Source organism: Hibiscus syriacus, unplaced genomic scaffold (assembly GCF_006381635.1).
Source record: "Hibiscus syriacus cultivar Baekdansim isolate YM2019G1 unplaced genomic scaffold, ASM638163v2 tig00110123_pilon, whole genome shotgun sequence".
Lineage (NCBI taxonomy): Eukaryota > Viridiplantae > Streptophyta > Magnoliopsida > Malvales > Malvaceae > Hibiscus > Hibiscus syriacus.
Genome location: NW_024062599.1, coordinates 2,565,539 through 2,575,151, shown reverse-complemented (window position 1 = coordinate 2,575,151; position 9,613 = coordinate 2,565,539). Strand labels below are relative to the sequence as shown.

Sequence of the window (9,613 nt, the reverse complement as noted above, 5' to 3'; positions counted from 1 at the left end):
TTGATAGTATACCATTAATAAACATATTTTAATATTAATATAAAAATATTAACCTTGTGTTCAAATTTCTAATTATAATTTAATATTTTTAGCATTTTACTATTCTAGACAGTATAATTTAAATTTATTAATCCCAAATTACTATATTTAAGATCTGATTTGGGCCAAGACAATTAGATTGAGCCCATTGAATGGCCTGGATAACGACAACTTTAACCAGAATTCTCCAGGTTCTATCACCCTGCTTCTTCAACTCTCTCTTACTTTCTACATTTCTCTTGGAATTTCCCTGCCATCGTTGTATGTATAAATAAGGCCCATTTGGCCATCAAACATTCAACCAGAACAATTCATCACAGCGAAGTAGTAGTTTACGTAAATCTCTAAAAATAATTTCCTTTCTTGTTTTGTTGGCTAATAAACAATGGCTGCCAAAGTTGAAGGCAAGGCGATTGGGATTGATCTCGGGACCACGTACAGTTGCGTTGGGGTGTGGCAGAACGACCGGGTGGAGATAATTCCCAACGATCAGGGCAACCGCACCACTCCTTCTTACGTAGCGTAAACCGACACCGAGCGGCTCATCGGCGATACTGCCAAGAACCAAGTCGCCATGAACCCTCAAAACACTGTTTTCGACGCCAAACGGCTCATCGGTCGTCGTTTCTCAGGCCCTGCAGTTCAAAGCGACATGACGCATTGGCCTTTCAAGGTCGTTGCTGGACCTGGTGATAAGCCAATGATTGTGGTTACGTACAAAGGTGAAGAGAAACACTTCTCTGCTGAAGAAATTTCTTCAATGGTGTTGACCAAGATGAAGGAGGTTGCCGAGGCTTACTTGGGCCAAACCCTGAAAAATGCTGTTATTAATGTGCCAGCGTATTTCAATGACTCCCGAAGACAGGCTACTAAGGACGCCGGCGCCATTGCTGGCCTTAATGTTCTAAGGATTATCAATGAGCCAACCGCCGCTGCCATTGCTTATGGTCTGGACAAGAAAGCTTCCAAATCCCGCGAGAAGAATGTGCTGATTTTCGATCTCGGAGGGGGTACTTTCGATGTCTCATTGCTGACGATCGAGGAAGGGATCTTTTAAGTTAAGGCCACTGCCGGTGACACTCATCTGGGCGGTGAGGATTTCGACAACAGGCTGGTGAATAATTTCGTCCAGGAGTTCAAGAGGAAACACAAGAAGGATATCAGCGGCAATGCGAGGGCGTTGAGACGGCTGAGGACTGCCTGTGAGAGGGCGAAAAGGACTTTATCATCCATCGCTCAAACAACCATTGAAATTGACTCACTCTTTGAAGGTATTGATTTCTATTCCACCATCACGAGAGCGAGGTTCGAGGAGCTGAACATGGATCTGTTCAGGAAATGTATGGAGCCCGTGGAGAAATGTCTTCGAGACTCCAAGCTCGATAAGAGTCAGGTTAGCGAGGTGGTTCTTGTCGGTGGTTCCACCAGGATTCCCAAAGTTCAGCAACTTCTGCAAGATTTCTTCAACGGCAAGGAGCTTTGCAAGAGCATTAATCCCGACGAGGCAGTCGCTTACGGCGCTGCCGTGCAGGCGGCCATTTTGAGCGGTGAAGGGAATGAGAAGGTCCAAGATTTGCTTCTTCTCGATGTCAAGCCTCTCAGCCTTGGTATCGAGACTGCCGGCGGTGTAATGACAACGCTGATTCCAAGGAACACCACGATTCCTACCAAGAAAGAGCAGATTTTCTCCACATATTCTGATAATCAGCCTGGGGTTTTGATTCAAGTTTACGAAGGTGAAAGGGCGAGAACCAAAGACAACAACTTGCTAGGCAAATTCGAGCTCACCGTCATCCCACCGGCACCGAGAGGTGTTCCCCAGATCAACGTCTGCTTCGACATAGATGCAAATGGAATCTTGAACGTGTCTGCAGAGGTCAAGACAGCAGGAGTGAAGAATCAGATCACAATCACCAATGATAAAGGAAGATTAAGAAAAGAAGAGATTGAAAGAATGGTGCAGGAGGCAGAGAAATATAAAGCAGAGGATGAAGAAGTGAAGAAGAAGGTGGAAGCCAAGAATGCCCTTGAGAACTACGCGTATAATATGAGGAACACCATTAAGGATGATAAGATTGCTGGAAAACTTGACCCATCAGACAAACAGAAGATGGAAAAAGCCATTGATGAGATCATTGAATGGCTTGACAGGAATCAACTGGCAGAAGTTGATGAAATGGAAGACAAGTTGAAGGAATTGGAAGGCATATGCAATCCCATTATTTCCAAGATGTACCAAGGTGGAGGTGGTGCCGGAGACGTGCCCATGGCTGGTGCTGCCAATACCGGAGTCCGCCGGATCTGGTGCAGGTCCCAAGATTGAAGAAGTGGATTAAGTCTTCTTTTGCCAATGAGATATATAATATGTTCCGGTCTGGATATGAAATTTGCTGCTATTTGCGTGTAATTTACTAGCCTACTAGGTATAGCCATAGGTGTGCTTTGATACAAATAAATCCAAACGTTGGAGACGTAAGCTTGGCCAATATATATAATAAAATGATTATTATTTGCCTGGTGTAAAATTTATTTTACCTAATGTACTTATTTTAAGATTTCATATAGTCAATCTTTTAAATTTTAAAAATTAAATAAAATAAATGATATTAAAATAATCAATTAAATAAATTTTATATCAGATATGTATTAAAAAATTGTCTAATGAAGTTTCAAAGACAATTTTTGGTTTTATTTAAAATATTATCCAACACTTCATTTTGGTTAAAAAATGGTATTTTTTTTCTTATTTCAGAATTGAATTAAGAAGTTGTTGAAGTAAAACCCGTGAGTGTTATGCTATCTTATCAAATTTTATCTAACCATAAGTCAAAACAATTAATCATAATTAAAATGAAACTACTTGTGATGCCTGCTATTTCACTTAAGACTAAGAGCAAAGTTTAGATATATTTAATATTTTCATCTGGATAAAAAAAACCATTTGGATAATGTCGTAATCATCTTTCGGTTGAGCCCCGGAATTGGGCTTCGACTTGAAAAATGTGGATGAGTTGAGTTAGAGTCGTCACCGACCACTTTAAAACGAATTTAGTTGGGTCGGACACCATCTTACCTGATCTGCGTTGTACCAGAAACGTGTCGGGTTCGGGAGTCGGTTACAGTCAAGGAAGGATTAACACCCTTGAACCGTCCTTTCGATACCAATTAATTTATCGGTTGTTTTTAATTACGAAAATTAATAATTAAAATTTAAAAATTCGATTTAAATTGTTTACCTTAGATTTGGTTGGAAATCTAAAAAAAATCAAAAAAGTTAAAAGTAATAATAACAATAAATAGAGATTAAATGCATCCAAAAATATGATAATATTAAATAAATAAATAAAATACCAAAATAATAAATCAAAAAGAAAGAGGAAAAAATAAAAAAGGAAAAAATATGAGATATAATAATAATAATAATAATAATAATAATAATAATATAATAATGATAAAAACAAAGAGAGATAAAAAATAAAAAAAAAATATGATGAATCAAACCAAAATAAAATTGGAATAAAAATAAAATGAAATAAAAAATTAAATTTTGAAAAACGAAATAATCATTATGAAAAAAATAACAAATAAAAACATATATATAAATTAATAAAACAGATAATGAAAATTAACATATATATATATATATATGTAATCTAAAAAATATATATACTAAAGTAAAAAAAGAAAATGCATAAAATGTAAAATAAATATTACATGAAAAAATAAAATAAAAAATAATTAAATAAAATGAGTAACAAGGGAAATGTGCGTATAAATAAAGTTAAATAAATAAAATAATAATAATTAAAACGTAAATGTAAGGGATCGAAAAAAAAGATGCTACCTTTTATTTCCTTTTCGAATCGTTTACAATAGTTTTGTCTTTGTATTTTCCGTGCTTTCCATTGTATTTTGTATTTAAATCTTGTGTTACAAATAGGGAGGATTACATGTATTTATAGTGAAAAAAACTAACTATTTTTAGAATCTTATTAACAATAGAATCCTAATGCAACTAGACTCCTTGCTCAGTTGTTGCACGTTTGTTAGTGTGGTTGTTGGTTTAAAAGATATGGTGGTGGAAGAGTCCTCATAGGAGAGAAACTCTTGCTAGTTCTATCTTTTAAGAAAATGTGTGTCTACAGCTACCCCTCTTTGTCCTTTTTCATGGAACGAAAAATAGGACAAAGATAAAAAGACACAAATTTTCGTTCAGTGGAGTTGAAGAATAACTCCATGTCGAATTGAATTACGGATGGCTCCTCCGTCGCGAAGTCGAGTCCATCTTGAAATGATTTGAATCAGAATGTGGCTTCTCGTTGTAGTCCACTTTGGTCTTCTTCTCAGTTTTAAGACCTTGACTAAAAATTCGACTGGAAAGTATTCTCTTGACTCCACAATGTGGTTGATATGCCCTTGAGCTGAATGAAACCGAACTCGAAAAGTCTTCGCTGACAGATACCTTTTATCGACTTAAGCAATGCTGACGGAAAAAATGCTTCTTGCTACTAAGGCAAGGCTAACCCAGACCTTCTTCTCGACTTGAAAACCTCAATTACAGCTGGACAATAGTGTGATTGAGGTGTCATCGAGCTGAATGGAATCGAACTCGACAATTTTATTGACATATAGCCCTTCTTGTCTTGAGTTATGCTATAAATGATGTGCCTTAGAGCTGAGCATAGTCGAACTCGAAGGTCTTTTGGTGACAGATAACACTTATGCCTTGAGTTATACTGTAAATTATGTGCCCTCGAAGCTGAGTGTAATCGAACTTGAGGGTTTGGTGTTTCAAGAGAAATATTTTCAAAGGTTTTTTGTGTTTCAAGAGAAACTATATTCAACGATTGAAGTTTCAAGGGAAACTGTCTCAAGAGAGACCAAAATTCATTTCAAGGGAAATGTTTTCAATGTTTATGTTTCAAGAGAAACTGTCTCAAGGGAGACAAAATTTTGTTTTAAGGGAACCTATCTCAAAATTCATTATAAGGGAAATGTTTTTAATGTTTATGTTTCAAGAGAAACTATCTCAAGAGAAACAAAACTTAGTTCCAACAGAAAATGTCTCAAGGGAGACGAAATTTGTTTCAAGGGAAACATATTCAAAGATTTTGTTTCAAGAGAAATTATCTCAAGAGAGACAAAATTCATTTCAAGGGAAATGTTTTAAATGTTTATGTTTCAAGAGAAACTGTCTCAAGGGAGACAAAATTTGTTTCAAGGGGAATTGATTCAAATATTTGTGTTTCAAGGGGAATGTTTTCAAAGTTTATGCTTCAAGAGAAACTATCTCAAGAGAGACAAAACTTAGTTCCAAAAGAAAATATCTCAAGGGAGACTAAATTTGTTTCAAGGAAAAGATATTCAAAGATTTTGTTTCAAGAGAAACTGTCTTAAGAGAGACAAAACTTGGAAACTGTCTCAAGAGAGACAATGGTGAGCACGATTCCCTTCGTCGTGAAGTTAAAATCGTGGATGGTCCATTCGTTGTGAAGTTGAGCCTTGGAATTGGATATTTTTCATCGTGAAGTTGAAATCCAAATAAGTTGTATTGTTCTGAGTCCAATATCCTCCGCCGTGAAGTTGAAATTGGCTCTGGAACTGGGAAATTGTTTGTTGACAACTAGCCGTCCCTTCGCTGTGAAGTTGAACTTGTGTTGTCTCGAGTCCAATATCCTTCGCTGTGAAGTTGAAATTGGTTTTGAAACTGGGAAATTATTTGTTGACAACCAGCCGTCCCTTCATTGTGAAGTTGAACTTGTGTTGTCTTGAGTCCAATATCCTTCGCTTTGAAGTTGAAATTGGCTCTGAAATTGGGAAATTATTTGTTGACAACCAGCCGTCCCTTCGTTGTGAAGTTAAACTTGTGTTGTCTCGGGTGGAACGATATCCTATGTCGTGGAGTTGAAATTGTGGATGTGTGGGTACGATATCCTTCGTCGTGGAGTTAAAAATGCAGGTGGCCCCTTCTTCGTGAAGTTGAGCCTTGACTTGGATATCCTTCGTTGTGAGGTTGAAATCCAAGTATTATATGTTGCGGGTGGACACGATTCCCTTCGTCGTGAAGTTGAAACCGTGGATGACCCCTTTATTGTGAAGTTTGGCTTCGACCTAGATATCTTTCGTCGTGAAGTTGAAATCTACTCTCGAGCAAATTGTGTCGCTTCGAGTACAATATCCTTCACTGTGAAGTTGAAATTGACTCTGACTGAAACTGGAAAACTATTTTGTTGTCAGATAGTCGCCCCTTCGCTGTGAGGTCGAGGAACCACCATCAACTTTTGAATGTTCTTTTGAATCGAGTATCATTCCTCTTGAAGTTGAAAATTGACTCTAAAAGCTGAAAAAACTTATGTATACAAAAAATGATAAATACGATGCTCATAAGTATGTCTAAGATGCATGTAACATGAATTAGTTATGTTTTATCCCTGGATGGAGTCTCGTGCTTTGTCTGCTTGTTCCTGCATGTGGAGAAAATGTCTTCAGAAGGTCTGATAATTCGTATCAGGATGTTGAATCCCCAAAGATGCCCCGATATTCGATGTTGAATCTCCAAAAATGCCCCAATATTCGATGTTGAATCTCCAAAAATGCCCCAATATTCGATGTTGAATCTCCAAGAATGACCCCAATGTTCCTCATTTCTTGCTTCAGCGTTGATTCTAAGCATGAGTTTTATGTCTGAGAGCCATATGGCATTTACCAAGATCCACTCTAGAGAGATTGTCTTGTTTGAAAAAAATATTTTTCTTTCTCTTTTATTTCCAAAGTTCTGAAAATATCAAAAAGAGTTTCAAAAAATGTTTAATCAAAAGTTTTGAAAATATTGCATCTTTCAGGGTTTTACAATTGAGACAAATCATAAAAATAGAGTTCATTGGATATCAAAGAATTAATTACATTGTTAATCCTTCAATAAATTATAGCTATTTGACAAGTGTCAAGATCAAAGCTATTTTTGGGAAATGGTTAAGTAAGGAAAGGATAAAAAAGTCTCAGGTTATTGTGTTTGGTCAAAGATTTGACATTTGTGTTTATTTGATGCTCAAAGGTTTGATGGGGTAGCTTGCATGCTCCTCTATTAGAAGTGTTCTCCGATTCCCAGCTTTCATGGTCACGCTCGGATCGTGCGATCGCCTCAGCTGTCCAATTTTTGTATTCGAGTCGTCTTTTCAGGTTTTCAACTCGAATCCTCCTTTGGTTTCAAGACGTCATTCGAAATTTACGTCTTGAACCCCCTTTTATTATTTTTCTCTATCATGCATTAATTACACTATTTTTTGCAAATAAAGATTAATCTTGATGGGCGGGATGAAATCTAAAAATAGTCTCTTCTGTTCAAAAATCCATGTATGATTAGAAGGGACTTTTAAGGCACGTAATGTAGGTCATGGTTCATGGTTATGAAAGAAAAGGATAAATAGGCCCAACCAAGTGTTTCAGGGTATTGAACCAAGGATCAATTCATTCTGATGTCTTCAATCATATCTTGCTAAATTTTAATCTGCTCGTATGTGTCTCTCTCTTGATGCTCTATGATCTTCGAGTGGAGTGATTTAGAAATGATTGTGCTTGATCAATCTCATTTGATGCTCTATGATCTTTGAGTGAAGTGATTCAGTGATTTAGAAATGATTGTGCTTGATCAATCTCATAGTTTGAATCTCGATGCGTTGTTTGAATCGAGAGAATCTTTGTATATGCATCTTGTCTTCTTTTTTCTTCAATTTTTCTTTGTTGTTTTCTCTTTTTATTTTCTCTTTGTTTTTTTTATTTTTTCTCTTTTTGTTCTGATTTAATCTTCGCACTTGGCATTTGGTTCACCTTTTGGAATCTCATCTGAATCAATATCTTCACTCATGCGAGCAGATTTTCTCCACCTTGCCCCCAGTGTGGAGGGTGATCCTTGGTTAGGGTTGAATCAGAAGAAAAATACTATAGGCTCAAAAGGGGAAACAAGGGATATATATTTTCTCCTGTTGTGAAGGGGTAAATAAAGAAAGCCGTTCATCATTTCATACATGGAAGCTTTCACAGAAGAGGTATCCCCAAGGGGATAGATTTTCATGATTAATTTTATTCACATGAAAACAATGTAACTAATGCATGATAGAATTATTTCGAGTGAATTCTTCTTTCTTCTTCTTGCCCCCAACATGTCTCAATGTCCAGGCTCCCTACGAGATGCCCCAAGTTGTTTCTTAGAAGAATGCTCATGTTCAAATGAACAACTCAATGCCTTGGGTTTTAATGGTATAAAAATGTCAATTTTGAGTCTAAAAAGACAATGGTGTGACTTTATTGACTCAAAGAACAGTATGGGTGTATCAAAAAGATAAAGGCATTGTTAAAAAAAATTCAAAGGGATGTAATGTCAAAATTTGGTCTTTTAGGTAATGACCATGAGTTATTTTGGGTAAAGAATCAATGTATTTTATTTTGGGGTTTGAGACATTATAAGAATGGTTCTTGTCATATGTTAAAAAACTATAATTCTTGAAGAATTAAAAGAATCCTTAATTCATTTAATATTCGAAGAACTAAAGATTAAAATTTGTTCAATTATTCCACCTTAGAAAGTAGCATAAATTCAATCGTTTAAAAAATTAAGAAAATATGAAAGATCAAAGACGTGTCCAAACAAAACAATCCTCTAAGTGCAAATGATATACGCAATGCCCTCTTCTTCGGTTGTCCATGCCCCTGAATTCATTAGGTTTTGGATCTCGCGCTTCAGCGCCTTATAGTTCTCAGAGGAATATTTGGGGTTCCTATATGGTAACTACAAACAGCTTCAATATCGTAGCCCTTAGGAGATGTGGACTCTTTTCTCATATCATCCTAGCAGGCTTAGTCGTACAACCAGCAGATTGGGCTCATTCGTTGTGATTTCAGTTTTTTCTTTTGATGTTACAATCTTGCTTCCATGTGGTGTCATGTGGTTAAAATCACTTCATCGAATTCTCCATGAAGAAATTTCATGTTTATGAAAATGCTTAAAAAATGAAATGTAGATGCAAAATGAAAAATGCAAAAATGTATGAAATGTTCGAGGCATTGATCCAAAAACATGTCTGTTATTATAAATAATCTTTATTGGGACAAAAGTGTTTTATCTTGTAAGAGACAATAAACATATTTAAAGGTACATCCAGACTAAATCCTCTAGACCCGGAACAGGTTGACTAGTCATTTGTCTTCATCTTTCACCGATTGAATAAATTGTCAAACCGCTCCGGCCTCTCTGGATGAACCGTGAAAATGTTGAGTTGTTTTTTGTACTTGTTCCTAGAAGTATCGAATGACTGCATCTCTGGCTTTCATCCTTTGCTGAACCTGTTCTATAACGGAAATGTCATTGAAATCCTCCATCAAAGGGATTATCTGAAGTTCATTGAATTTGTCGACAATGGCTTCCAATTCAACTATCGTTTTGTCATCTTGTTCTTGTTGTATTTGAAGCGACTCTCGAGGTCAATAACCTTTTTCTCGTCTTGCCCCTGCCACCTTTGTCAACCCATTTTTGAAAAGTTGACTTTTGATCTATTTGATTGTGGGCACCATGTCTTCT

The 9,613-nt window shown here is 36.4% G+C and overlaps 1 pseudogene; it reads left to right on the top strand.

The window, feature by feature from the left end:
• The first annotated feature begins 424 nt into the window (after positions 1 to 424).
• On the top strand, positions 425 to 2,375 carry LOC120215529 (annotated as a pseudogene).
• Positions 2,376 to 9,613: the final 7,238 nt, after the last annotated feature.